The 15,813-nt window shown below is 37.0% G+C and overlaps 1 protein-coding gene across 1 annotated transcript in view; it reads right to left on the bottom strand.

Moving 5' to 3' along the window:
- The window catches only part of LOC126859217 (zinc finger protein 608-like), a 149,359-nt gene extending 136,162 nt beyond the window's left edge, over positions 1–13,197 (bottom strand). Inside the window, exon 1 of the mRNA XM_050610244.1 lies at positions 11,588–13,197. The gene's annotated coding sequence lies outside the window, so the exon portion shown is untranslated. The remainder of the gene's footprint in view (positions 1–11,587) is intronic.
- Between the last annotated feature and the right edge of the window lie 2,616 nt (positions 13,198–15,813).

Raw genomic sequence — 15,813 nt, 5'->3', positions numbered from 1 at the left:
CACAGCCATCAAACATAAATGTGTAGACACAGATCTCATTAATTATTCTTAGATGCAACGGTTTTACGGTAAGCTGAGAGGTGCTCATAACGTAAAGTTATATAAAACAAACTTTATGCAGCATAGCTGATACAAGATATCATAGAATCACGCAAAAAGCGTGCGGATGCAACCGCGTAATTACGTTGCATGGAACGCGAGAGCGGATAGCCGGCTTGCTTTTTCCATATAATTGAATTCGGGATAATTGATCTGAGCGGATGCGCGAACGAATCCTCGGGGCACAAGAGATAGATAGATAAGAGAAAGAGAAAGAGAGACACACTCATAATTATCAAACTTCGGTACCATTATCGGGGCAATCATAATTATTACCGTCGCATAATTTGCCAACAATTAGCGCCGCGAGAGAAGTCTATTGCACACGATAAACGAGTAATAGGCACGCGGGAAAAAGTATCGCAAGAAACTGCCTTGCAGAGAAGTACTTACTTGCAGAGATTTTACCTTGTATGTATTTACCGATTCCGTAATAAGTATTGACAGCTACAACAGAGATTTTCGATAAGTTCGCTACTATGCCTGAGGCAAATAAGACAGTAAAGTGTCTTTAATATAACTGTTAAATCATAAATTTGACAATTTATTGAAGCTTATCGATCAAACATCCTTAATATCTCAGTATGTGAAATCTGTTGATTTCAATGCTGTATAATTTACAAATTACGATCGATAAGAATCATTAAAATTGTACGTAATAATTTAAATAAAAAAAAAAAAATACTTTACGTTTTCTTCTCTTTCCATCTCTCTCCGTAACTTTGGTTACAACATCGTATCTTTAAAAAGTCTTTTGTACGCCATAAAAAAATAATATGCAGATGTAATATATTAAATTTCACTATGGTATTTCAATCTCGCTGTTAACTAAACGCGCTCTGCCAAGTCGCGTAAGAGGCCTGTCATTGTTCCATTGGAAAGTTCTTTCGGTCGCATACGCGCGGGATCAAAGAGAGGCAGAACGTAATAACTCACGCATCCGTCTTAAAGCTGTCGTAACCCGCTTACGTACTCCAAAACGTTCGCCGCATTGTTTGACAATAGAGGTGGGGGGTTTTGTTGTCCGTAACGAATGATCCCCAATTACGCGAAAAAAAGGCAGGAAAAGAACGTGATTTCATCACGGTCGCGAGCACAATGCAATCGCTCCATCACCGCTAAATGTGTCAGCGCCGACAGTAAAGATGGACGATGTACGGGGTGTTCGCGGCAAAAAGTCGAAAAGCACGACAACCAGCGATATCTTTATCGAACGCGAGATTGTTTCTCATCGAGTAGACCTCATCGAAGAGACCGACATGTTTAGTAATTTATCGATCCTCCGATTAAGTAACTCTATATCTTAATATCGGAGTAATATTATACAAAATAGCTCTCAATTATATTGAATTAGTTCGATAAGATCGATTAAGATATTATCTTGATATCTCGTGCAAGTTTCAAATTAATAACGATGCTTGTGTCTTTTTTTTTTTTCCTCTTGTTCGCATTATTTAAATGCAGACAAAATAGACTTAATGTAACATGCATGACACACGATAAAGTAGCCATAATAAACTATCTATCATATGTCCTCTACATAGTAAACATCGCGCAAACGATACGCAGACAGGTCACGTAGACGCGATTTTATAGTCTAGCGCACACTTTGCAGCTCAACGCGATTCTCATCATAACACCATCGGTATTCAAAATACCGCAAGCAATATCGATCGCGAAACTACGTTTACTCGTTCGTGTCGAATAAATTTCAATCTCTCCGTAACATAAAGTTGCAGAGAATAATGCTATTGTAGCCGAGCACGAAATAGACCATGAAAGAATTCTCTTTCGCGCGCGCACACACCTCGTTACTTTTAATATCTGCTTATTTAGAATATATTCTTTTACGCGTGCTATAGTAAGATAATATCATTCTTCGCAACGGTTTCTATTTTATGTTATATGAAAAAAGGCTTGTAAATATCTGGCACATATACAAATTTCGTATATGTATAATCGTATATTATAATTATCAAAAAATACTTGCAACTGCTGATAGTGTAATTAATATTCGAGATATTAACGTAACAACATCACGTATATTTCTGTATACATTAAATGAAAATGAATATATACATAACTCTCAACTTTATTTTTGCTAAAACGTAAAATAAACGTAAAATAATGCCATAATAATCGAAATAAATAATAATATAACTATAATAACATACTATAATAAATAATAAATTATAAATAAAATAAGTCTTTGTAGAACGGTTTATTATTAATGGTAATCAACGATATCCATAATTTTTAACGCTCTAACCGGAAATACGCGAGAATTGATGATGCGAATAAAATCATAACCAGGAGAATATCGTTTCGTCGGCGCCGAAGTGCTTTGAACGCTTTAACGCCTCGTTAAGAATACCTTCTGACATCGTTGAGTAGGACGAAGGCGAAGACGAGGAAGACGATGAAGAAGACGATGATGAGCATAGCGGCAACAACAACGAGAAGGAACGCTAATTACTCAGCGCGAGAACCGTTTCGGTTCACTCGACATCGTGTTATGTCGCCGACAATGGCCGATTGTATCGCGGGCGAGCGTACATACGCACTTGTCATTTCCGGGCTGCCCGTCCCGTTTAGCGTTAATCAACTTAATTAATCGGAATCGCTCGTTGCTCTCCCCGCGTGCGCTTTTACATCTGCATTAATGCGCGTGTACACGCACTACTAATGGGAGCGATAATATCATTCCGTCAAAGAGAAAATCTTTTCATTCTTTATCAAAGGGTTCTCCTTCCCTGTTGTGCGCGCGGTATCGCGACGATAAAGCGGAAGATTTTTATCGGGGCCATCCTTCATAGTTTTATTATTAGGCAGGCTTTTAGACTGAAAGATTTTCGTTTCCTTATTATTTTGCAATTAGAAAAAACTATATTCGTTATGAAATAAGGATTAATTTATTATACGTAAAAGTTTAGATTAATATAATTAATATGTAAAATTAAATATATATATATATATATATATATATATATATATATATTTGTGAAACATAAAATCAAAAATATATGAGACAAAATTATAAATATGTGTGTGTGTGTGTATAAATACGCGCGCGCAGACACACACACACACACACACACACACACACACACACACACACACACAGTATATCGAAATTTGTATACTGTTCATAATTTTCACAATGTGTACACACACACACACACACACACACAATTTATGAAAATTATGCTCAGTATACAAATTTCGATATACTACAATATAATGTTTGATGCATAATGTATTCGCATAGAAGATGTATGTTTATAATCATTCCATGTTATATATATCGACCTGTTAGCATTATATCGATGAATAAAGGCTATTAGCATTATATCGATGAATAAAGGGATTTTTATTGCGGATTTTTACCCGAGTTATTAATACAAACTTATGACAAGATATTTATTTTCTGTTTGCGATATAGTTACATGAACGATGTTTATATCTTATTTAGCAGGATTTGATAAAAATTTTAATTACCCAAATCTGACCAGAAATACAACAACTATAAATATATAGTACACAGTTAGAGAAACGCAAAACTAAAAATATGTGAAATTTGTGAAAAGTCTATAAATATTAATGATACTGGGTCATATTAACGATGTTGGGTAGCTTCGTTCACTGCGTAGATGTAAAAATTTATGAATGATAAATTGTGTAAATATTCTTCGAATTTCCCAAATTTCAATATTTTTCGCGATAATTCTTCTTGAAAAAATCATTTCAAAAGAGTAAATAAATAAACAGAAAATATAGTGGAAGTATAATTCGAAATAAAAATGAACACGCATAGAATACATGTGATAAAAATGTGAAAAATATACATATTTTATTATATACAAATTCTTTTGATAGAGAAATAGCGTGTAGATTAATTCCAATATAATACTGTCCGTCTGTGATATATGTACAGATTATATTGCGCGCGAATCAGCGTAAAGGTATGCGTGCACGCATAACTCACGCCTATCTCTCTGGCCTTCCGAGCATGTCCGTGGCGTGCTATCGTGAGCAACTACGAGCCGAGGAGGGCAAAGTGCTGTTTTAGATTTCGCAGAAAATAAGGACGGAGATCTCTCCTCCTATATTGTATGCACCGATCAAAATTTAGAATAATTTCAATATCACTTAAAGGAAATGCATTACGTAAAAGAAAGAAATATATTAATATCAAAGAGCTAAAAATAAAACTTTACAAAACAAAGAGCTTCCATATTGATCACACAAGATTTGCATCGCTATCATTTTACTGCTACATGTCATTTTCATTTCGATAATATCCATTAAAAATTGTTAAAATAAACATCGTCACATGTTTAATGTATACATAAGCGCCGTTATATCGCCGCGAATATATTACCAATGCGTTGTACCGGTATCTTTTGAATAAATTTACATAAGAGCTGCAAGAAAGAGAGAACGAGAGAGACAGAGATGGAAAGCAACAAGCAAACGCAATCATGTTGAGAGAGAGATTTAAGGAAAAATAAAATTACGTAAAATCAGAACGCGCGAGGGGAATTATCGGTGCGAAAGAATCTCTCGATTTATTAGGCAACAACTCAATCGCTTTCCGCGAACAATTCTTGATGCCGAAGCGACATAAGGGCCATCGCGATATAGATCGAAGCACTTAAAGGGATTGCCACGAGCATACCGCGTAGCAAAAAAAGAGGGTGAGGGAGACTCACTTAGTTTAATGAAAAATGAAACCAAGTTAAAGGCGGTTTTACGCGGTTTGCTCTCGACAATCATCCCACCCGGGATTGATCAAAGTGAATACAGATTATTGAATTTTCTTTGAATCAGGATGTGCAAGATGCACTCTTAACAATCACATGATATAATCATTTAAAATGAGTGAAAGTAACAAATATCTGTCGTAACAAAAAAATCAATTTTATTTGTTCTCTTTGATTGTTATATAAAATATCTTAAAATTTCTATCCAACCCCTTGATTTTTACGACAAATTGCATACATTTATTAATTATATTTTTTGTTTCAATCTTTTATCTTTTTGTATTTATTTTTGTTTATCACTTTTTTTTAAATCGCTAATTCTTTCTTCTTTCAATTTTTTATTTTGAAAAAATACTTGCACAAAGTGTTCTTCTTTTAAGCAGAAATGAAACGTGTAAATTCGACTTAAGACTCAACGGGATCCTTAAGGGACTCCTCTTGTCACGGCGTAGGTAAGCGTCGATACTGAAAACTTTTATTAAATCGGTCCTCGTGGAGTACCGAGGCCGATAATTACTAGAAGAAGCACGGAAGCGAAACGCCGTCGAGAGAAAACTTACGTAATCGCGACGAGCAGCGACTAGGCAGCAATCTCGCGGATTTCGATTTGACGGAGAAAGTACGAGGGCAACTAGAAAATCTGTAGTTTTATACCATGACAAACTATGTGTAAGATTTTGTGAAATTGAGTTACGGCTATTAATCAACTTCAAGAAAATAAATTCTTTTCATCAAAATTATTAAATATTATAAACAAAACAGAGAAAAGTTCAATCTTAATTCTGTTAATTCCGTTTAATTTTTTTCTCTCGACACATCATAATATAATACATCAAAGAAACTCATTAACCTATTTCTAACTAATTGCAAAAATGCAATATTTGTTTAAGCTGATATAATGTCAATTAATACAAAAGTAGTAGAATTAGTAATTTAATTTAAAAATGCTTCAGAGATCAAAACATATAAAAATAAAAAGGGAAAAAAATATGTTATTATAAAATGTAATATATTTTAATTACACATGATATAATTTAAAATGTAATATTTAAAATTTGTTAAGATTTCGATTTGCACTAATTGATATTCTCATTAATAACTAAAGATACGATAATCTCGTTTAGTTCGCCATTGTCACGGCACCATAATATTGACCATAATATAATCGAGAAGATGCATTTAACAATGTTGTCTAAACATTACGTCATATAACGAAACACGTTCGATACGTTGCTGGATATACGTCCTCGTGCTCCGCGCAAACCGAACTATGCATCAGCGTTTTAATTAATCTAAACAATTAGCCGCATCGTATGATATCGCGGCATGTCACGCAGCGCCGTGTTATGTCACGTAATATCTATAATAAACTACGCTGCATATCAGCTTCCATTAATTATGGCATTATTATAAGCATTCTGGCAATGCATTCCCGGCAATTTTGACGTGAGTACAGTTGTGCGTATGACATTGTTGTGCTAAATCAGAGATACACAACTCAAATATTAATTCGGCTCCCATTTAGTTTACATTAAAATTAACTTGGTACTACATTGTGTTATTTTATGATAATGTCACATAGTAACTGCAAATAAACTTTGACTTACAAACTTCGCCGCTCGAGTTTTAAAAAACTCGTATATTATTACTTTACTTAATTTAAATAAGTGTTAATTGAGATAATTATAAATCATGCGTCCTATATATATTTTCTTCGTTGTTGCATTATATTTGTATCGTAATATTTCATTATCTAAGCGAGAGAAATAAATACACACACACAAAAATTTATTGTGCACGGAGCAATTGCGCGTTTGATATTGATAACCATCAGCCTATATTAGTGGGCTTCTGCATACACATTACACGCGGGTTGTATATCGTACGTTTCTTCGCGAAGTGACTGAAACACACGAAATCATGCTTCGTGCTTGGAAATTCTCAGATTCTCAATGGACAGATCGTAAATCAACGGGACATAACGCGAAGGAACGCAGCGCAACCAACAGTGCAACGATGCGTTTCATTATGCCAGCATTAACAGCAGTCGTATACGCTCTCGTGGATACGTGTATACACTGAATTAATATATTGTGCACTTATATATGTATATATACCACACCGTGTAACCATAATATATACTTAATTACCGTGAGTATGTCCGATAATGTGGAAGATTAGCGTGGCCTGGCGAATTTTCGAAACTTGTTCTCGACTTTACGAGCGCGCACTCGTTGATTACGTAAAAACTATTAGCAGTTGATAATAATATCTTAAAGTAAAATAACCAATGTTTCTCTCTTTCTTCCTCTTTCAGTGACGCTAATTTGGGATAAATCGATCCGCGATATAAAAAAATCACAAATTTAAAACATTATCCCTTGACTACTCTTGAGCTATATCTGGATTAAAAAAATATTTATCCGGTAATTGTTAAATCAAAAGTGGCTATTGTTAAAATACATTACAATTGAAACATTGTTATATTAGAAAAACCGTCAATTTTAACTATTTCAAACTGAAATATTCTGGAAATTCTCTCTCTTTCTCTCATATATATTTGAGAAAGTTTATATTCATTCTTCTATTTACAAATCACAAAGTAATGCGCGCGTTAGTCATTTAATTATTAATTAATCTACAATTATTTATGGAGAAGAGCACATCAATATTATATTCATAAAATGGATTCGTGTAATTTTCTCTCCTGGCAAATGTTAGTTTAATAAATCAATCTTACTGTCAATCTTAATCCCTGTATTCTATCGCATATAGAAATATTCAACAAATGGACGGCCACCTACAATAAAACGTAAATAATAAAATATTGCGGTTTATATTTATTACTAATATGGGGTTAATTTTACGCAGTCGATTTCAGCGCGCCGTAGTTATATTTTCGATTTTCGTGCCGCGTCATGCATTCCGTTCACAATTACGCGATAAATAGTCTATAAAATCGTTCATATAAAACGTGTAATAACATTGTGTCGAACGCATGGTCGGTCGTCGCGCATTAATAGCTGCTGCGTATAGTAGCATTAGCGGCTACATTAATCGATAGCGCCGGCAGTCGCAGGTTTAAATTGTACACGTGACCCTCGTGTGCGGTCGTTGTACTTCTCTCTCTCTCTCTCTCTCTCTCTCTCGGGGCAACAGGATATGAATCCAGCGTTAAGAATTTCTTGTATACGCAATATTACACTTTCAGTTAAGCATCTCGAAACTCATAGATATCGCGCGTCGTGAATGTAAATAGAAAGAAAAATGTTTCTCACAGAGAAACATTTTTCGACATATATTGTAACTTTTTAAAAACTTAAGATTGATTTATGTATAGTGTGTGTATGAAAAATGAATAATACATAGCACTGTTAGCGCGTGGCTTTTGTAATCGGATACTCGAATACTTACACGATTTCGCAGGTATTGTCTAAATATTACTTGGATAATGTCCAAAATATTCAAGTAATGTATTCAGAAACATTCTCGGATATCCGAATATTTTCAGCGAGTATTAAAATAATAATGTGAGAATAACCGTGACGAGAAGGATTCTGCACTGTGATATATGGGGAACGGAGTTTCCATTTCCTCTCGCATTGTTAGATTTAGTAAACCGAAATGTACAGCACACATGGCGAGATACATGGATTACAAGCAGTGAAAGAGTAACGAATGGCTTTTAATGTGTGCAAGAGTACAAAGTAAACGTTGCTGTTGCGAAGTTAATACTGTTAATCGCGGCAGGAATGTTTTAATATTCCTCGGAAATTCCCTTCTGCGCCGGCAATTCGGCTTGCCGTTTATAAGCGACCGAAGTCGGCTCGGTGAAGAGAAGCCGAGACGGAGAACATTACGCGCCGCGCACGCACAATATATATCCCAGGCGCGTATATCAGATTGACGCATCGCGCGTGAATGCCGTCTCTGTGTTAAAAGGAAAAAAAGGCCACTCGCTTGCCGATACGACGTTATAGTGCGTTTCGTACGTGATTCTCAATACCTGCGAATCGCGCGTGTATTTTGGAAATGAGTTATAGCAATGATTATATAATCGTGTATTTTTGATGATATCGAGTCAATATATCTACTGGCATTATCCTTTGTTTCGAATTCCGACAAGTTGATGGAAACTAATAGAGACGGATTACTAATTTAGTATCTGAGGTATATATATTTTTGAATACATTCGAGAAACATCTCACGCGAAAATATAAGTTATGAGATAATCGTTTATGTAACCATCAAGGAAAAAAACTCATGTTTTCCGATTTTTACGCACAAAGTATCGACAACATGAATACTTTAGCTTTTATGAATTTATCTGAACCTTGCTCTTTCACAAGATTAGTATTCTAAGAATAATGCTATAGAAATTTATTGCTTAAAAATATTATAATAAATCTCTCTCAAAAACACGAAGAAATTTCTCAAACTAATAAATTGCTTGGATTTTGAAATTCAAAATTAAATTGAAAATAATATTATATAAATTTGTCCGTTTTATACTTTCTCTCTCTTCCAATGTGTACATAATTTTATCTCTTATGTACACAATGAGATATACAGAGTAAGAATGCACTCCTCGATATAAAAGAAAATGCAGAATATATGGGCACGCGAGTTTTGCTTCTCTTTCAAGAGAGAGTGAAGTTTATATTACTATAGAAGTTTATTCAAGGAAGAGCATCTTCCATTCTCGATATCCGACGCGATATTTGACGCGAAGATTGCATGCGCGAAGTAACCGCTCCCACGCAACCGGACGGCGACACGCGTGAGTAACCTGCCTAGTCTGCCTACGCGCCGTCTTTCGCTCGCGACACGAGTGCGAGCGCGTGCGAGCGAGCGAGCGAGCGCAATGCAAGCTAAGCGCCTTGAATGAATTCTCGTCGTCGCCTCGAGCGAGACTCGTGCGTTGCGTATATGCGTATGTGCGTGCGTATGCACGCGTGTGCTCGAATGCAATCGCGTCGGATGAACATTCACGCTGGATGGATGATTGTTAACGCGGCGATTATCCATCGTTATTTCGTCATTGCGCAAATCATTTTTTATTCCAACAATTTATACTCCTTTATTCCGTTTGCGTTTTCCATTCGAGTTATCCATTCAAGCGTCGATATCAAAGGTGAAGTGCCGACGATACTTTAATTAATAGAAAAAATCATTCGCGTCTCTCTATTAGATATCGCGAATAATCATTATAATATTTCGATCGTTGTATATTTTTACGTTTATTCTTCGTTTCTTAAGTTCATATTCTCACGTCTCGATTCTATTGGTTTCGAATACGCGAAACTTCTGCGATGGCCCTTTCTACGTTTTGAATAAACGAAATACGTATACACGCGTGTTAGAGGAGCTGAGTGTATATATGTATGTATGTCGTCGCGCGTGTGGTTCCGTGTGTGTGCCTGCGGCAGGCGTGATTATCGTGTTCGCGTTTGCCCGCGAGAGACACATGCGGCCGGTGGTCGTCCGCACGCACACACGTACACGCGTATCGATGTGACTACACGTAGTAGACCACACTCTCACGCAATACCAGGACTTCGCGGAGAGAATCGAGTTTGTTGAAATAACCTTTTCACGAGAGAGCTGCGCTCGCGCAACGCAAACTGTTATCCGACAGGAATCCGAGGGCCCGCAATGGTTAACAGCAATTTTTAGGCAATACATGTAAACGGGTTTTCATCTATCACGAACGCTCGCTCGTTTTCCAGCCGATTCACCGACAAATCAATGCGATTAAATCATACTTGAGATAATTGTAGCTCTGAACGTGTATGTACCTGTGTGTGTAGATTGCAATTAAAATCATGTATATTCAGGAAAATTTCTTTAAAGGGAGACATATATTTTTAAATAAATAATTTTTATATAAATATATCCAAATTATAAAGTATATAAATATCGAAATTACAAATCAATAAGTAATATATTCAAAGTAATATATTCAAACAAAAAAAAATTAAAAAATTTTTTTTTTATTTAGCAATCTTTAGAAATTTATTTCTATACACATATATATTAATGTGATTATTATAAAAGATGATGATAAAATCATCACGGTTAATGAAATATTAAATATATTTTAATGTATTATTCAAAGTAGAATATTGTAAAGTTTGATAAATATATACTATTATCAATTTCGTGATTTATATATGGGAATAAATACAATAAAGATTTAGCTATAAAACTCTAAGAAATGTCTCAGATTTCGCTGTATGCACATCTCTTTTTCAAGTTTATTTAATAATCAATACGTTAATATATTGTATAGATCAAAATCTAATATCGGAGCATCAAAAGTTGCTGATATAACTTATACAAACATATATATATATATAAATGTGCACAGATTGCTGAAAAGCTACAAACTTAAGCATTAATAAATGAGAAAATGATAAACGATTGAAAACGCAGTCTTTTTTAAACGAATATTCGTACGTGAAAAATAGATGAAAAAATTATTGATTATTCCACGTCACTTTTATACAAATGAATTTTAATACATCGTATGAATTACTGGAATAAACGATATATAAAGTTCAAAATTAAAAATTGAGATGGTGTAAACAGTAAACAAAGATGGCGCCCAATGAAACATTTACCGTCGTGGGAGAATCGATTCTGAAGTGTGTCGTGGAATCCCTAGGTTACGTTTAATGTAGCTTTTCAGCGACTTTTAAATTAGAAAAAGAGGAGTCACTTACTACTGTGTGTCGGTGAGAGCAGATGTATACACACACACATCCACGCGATGACCGGCGGGGAGTTTCTCCCTCCCTTTCGCAGGGCTTCGCCCAGTATGCTTCCCTCGACGTATATATACTATACTATATATATATATACATATATGTATGTGTGTATATGTATATATATATATACATATATACATATAATCCTTCCGACACGCGTATTTCCTCTCGTCGCTTATAATCCAACCGTCCGTGGCCGCTGCTGCCGCTGGCTGCGAGCTTCACCTCGCGACCCTGTTCTCACGCACGTACACAAACACACATACACACACTGCCGCCGCAAAGGAACTCGTCCCGGACTCGTTGTTCTCGTCGCGCCGCGACGAATACACCCCGATCGAACGCGACCGCGAAGTAACAACGCGCAGCCCGTCGTTATTTACACCACGAATCCGATCTTTTTTTTTTCTTTCTGCCGTTTGCTCGTCGCGCGACAATCTTCTATCTCTCTCCTTTCTCTCCTGTGGCCTCACTCTTCGTTTAACCTTCTCTCTCTCTCGCTCGCTCGCTCGCTCGGTGCTCCCACTCCTCTGCCGGTGTGTACTGTGCGTGTATATATATATATATATGTATGTATCGCGCACACTACTTCGTCACCGTTACGCCCGGCAAACACGTATACACGCGCATGTAACGGACGCACACAATAAACACTCGCGACGACACGATATGATTCGAAATGAAAACGAAAGAATCTGCGCGCGTGAAGCGACGATGTTTTTCCGCGGCTCTCGCGAGTACGCCCTGAAGTTCGCCCGTTCCGGCCGATGCACGATTGTCGCGCTACACATAAACAAATACGTACCACACAAACACGCCTGTACCACGTCTCTAGAACCGGCGAGTGCACTTACGATCACTTTTTATTTCCTTCTCTCTCTCTCTCTATCTATCTCATCTTCTCTCTCCGTCTCTACGGCGCGCTTTCTACGTGTTGCGTTTGCTCTCTCGATCTCACGGACAGGTCGCCCGGGCCGCGCTATCTCTCTCTCTCTCTCTCTTTATATCCTTCTCTTTCCGTGGCTCTTCATAGAACCGACACTGCGAACCAACTCGCCACTTCTCGTTTCTTCTGACACCTCGGAGCACTCACAAGCGAAAAACGAAGTGTAACGCGAAACACGGTCGCCGAACAGCCAAAGTAAAGTTGCGCGAACGGAGCGAGCTCCGTCCTATTCCTTCCTACTTGTCGTCGTTGACGCCGTGATCGCGAAGGAGAAGCACGCACAACGCACACTTTTTCTCTCAACACACACACACATACACACGTATGCACTTTCCTTGGTTCGTCGTTCGCTCGTTCGTTCTCCTCTCACGCGAGAGCGGGACACACCCGGGTGGTTTTCGTCTACGGTGCCGTCCGCGTGATGGAGCGAACGCCGCGTCTCTCGAATCGAGTCGCCCCCGGTTTCGGTTTTGCGTCACGAGGTCTCCTCTCGCCTCGACGTGAGAATCGCGCGCGGAGGCCGCGGATCTTCGCGAGACACGCGCGAGATGGACGAAAAAAAGACGCACAGAGAGACAATCGCGCCTCCCTTGTCACAAAGCACTCACGACGAACCGCAACACATGGCTACGACGGGGCCTCCGCCGAGATCGGAACTACTCGGCCGCGCTCGGTCGCGTCCGCCGCTCACATGTCAGGGCCGTCGACATGTGCTCGCGGCGCCACGTGACACGATTACCTCGCGTTCGAGAGAATTGTGGATTCTCACAATCGATTTCTTTTGCGTCTCGCCGCACGCAATGCTCATATTCCGACATTCCGTGATATCAATTTGCCAAAAATTCAGATTATATATATATATATATATATGCTTTCGGCAAATTGTCATAAATTGTTGCTATCTAAATTGGCTTACAAATATTTAATTTAAATAATGTATTTAAATTATTAAAGAAAAAAAATTGTATATCTTCTATAAAAAAGAGTTTTTATAGTATCTATAAATATGTACTGCTATGTAATCACGATAATGAAATAATTTTTTTTAATTATTATCGTGTAAAATAAGAATTTTTGTTTTTTAACATCATCAATAAAGATAAACGATTTATTACATTAAAAGAGAGGAAAAGAAACAGATGTCGGTGATGAATAATATGTACTCGGATATAAAATGTTGAATATATAACGATAATAGAAGCGTATTAATAGGCATTAGCCGAGTCTGCACTGAAAAATCCGTTTTATTAATACGGGATAATCAATTTTTATTACGTAATTGTTATTTAGAGTAATACAGATATATTTCTTGATTATTGAATGTAATTTTATTATTTGATATTGATAATTCTTATCACAAGCATACATATACATATACACACACACTTAACTAAATAAAAATATAAGAGTTACGTTAATAAATCTCGTTATACAGAGTATATACTCCACTTTATTGTTAAATAAGATAAAGTATAGTATATTTTGCTATAAATAATTAAAAAAATCTATTTGCAAATTGAAATGCGGAACGAAACAGATGTGCAAATGAAAAGAAATTCGGTAAGACAGAAACCGGGGGAGCTCGGGTGTCAATTTCCGGCGTTGGCCGACAGCTAGGAAGAGGACTAGGGTTCCGCACAGGCGTCCTCCGTCCTCTTGTCGTCTTTCCTCGAAGGCTAACACGGCCAGATCTGGCCTAGAGGAGAAAAGAAGCCGAGGGAGCTTGAAAGAGTACGACGAAGCACGAAGAGAAGAAGCCGTGGAGCTGTGGAGAAGAAGCACTCCTTCATCGCGAAGCAGACTCTTCACGGCGAGACAAAGGCGAGATCCTCTCGCTCGCTCCCTTAGCCCTGTCCCTTTTTCCCTCTTCAGCTCTGCCCTCATTCTGGTCGCTCCTTTTTCCCCCTTTAATTTCGTCCGTCTCGCTCCGATCTTTTGCACTTTGGTATGGACTATCCTTTTTCTCGTTCCCTCTTTATCGTTCTTCCTCGTTTCCCTTTCGCTCCGTCCTCTTCGATTCGCTGTCTCTCTCGAAACCTCCCATCTTTATCTTCAATCCCTCGCATTCTATCCTTTTTTTCCATCTCTTTTCTTTTCTTTATGGAACTCTATCAGCGTCCTTATCGTTTCGGTGCCAACTCATCCGCTCAATCTTTCATTCTCGACATCGACATCGGAGAGAAAGAGAGAGGATCGTCAGTGACAAACAACGCCGGACTCGAGAGAGTGAACAAGGGGACGGCAATTAGGAGAGATTCGTTTTAACTTTTCCCTCTCGTCCTCGACGACGGCAGACACCGAACGCGCGATGATCACTATGTAACCGGAAGCGGCGATCGAAAACTCGTTACGTCCTCTCACCCTTTTTCCTTCTCCATGCCCTTCTGCATCAGAGAGAAGAGTGGTATAACCACTGGTAACATCGGTTTCCGCGATTGTCCTTGATAACGATATCGCATATATTACGATCCGCTTCCGTAAATTTTTCGATCGATTATTAGCTCCGAGAATTTGAAAAACTTTTAATTAAATATATATAATTAAATAATATAAATTGAAAAAGATTTCGATAATTATGCGTTATTTAAATATTAATTTATAGATAAATTGATGAAATTTTTATCTTTCAACGATAATTATGAAATTAAAATTCTTTGTAAGTAATAAAAAATGCGAATAAAAGCTAAGTGTCTACAGTTAAAGATTTTTTACTTACAATTAGTCAAACTATTGAGATTAAAAAAAATTAATATAATATTAATTTGTACTTTCTCATTAATTAAATTTATCGCTGAGTAATATTGTCGATAATGTGTTGACCATCCGGTTAAAGGAGATGTTGTACTTAGATAACGGTGTTAATTACGAAAGTATCAACAGGAATGCTATCCGGTATTGTCGAATGAAATCGGATCGCTTTTACGTGCTAATTTCAACGTTATTTTATCTTTCCTGATTAGATAGTCTTCTTGGTAGTAACTGCTGCGCCGTATATAATTTGAGCGCGTCCTGTTCATCTTGAAACTTGTTTTGCTACAAATTCCTTTTTACGCAAAACGGAGGAATCCGGCTTCATATATATATATATTTGATCCCACGAATACACATTAAAGTTTTGAGAGGCCTCAGCAATTTTTCAGTTTATCAGAATCATTAGAACTGCTCGTCATATTTCTATGACATCTTCAACACATATTTTTGTAATTTTTAAAAAATATGAGGAACAATATTCTAC

The sequence above is a fragment of the Cataglyphis hispanica genome, chromosome 3 (assembly GCF_021464435.1).
Source record: "Cataglyphis hispanica isolate Lineage 1 chromosome 3, ULB_Chis1_1.0, whole genome shotgun sequence".
Classification (NCBI taxonomy): Eukaryota; Metazoa; Arthropoda; class Insecta; order Hymenoptera; family Formicidae; genus Cataglyphis; species Cataglyphis hispanica.
Note: the sequence above shows the minus strand (reverse complement) of the source record. Positions and strands in the feature narration are given on the sequence as shown.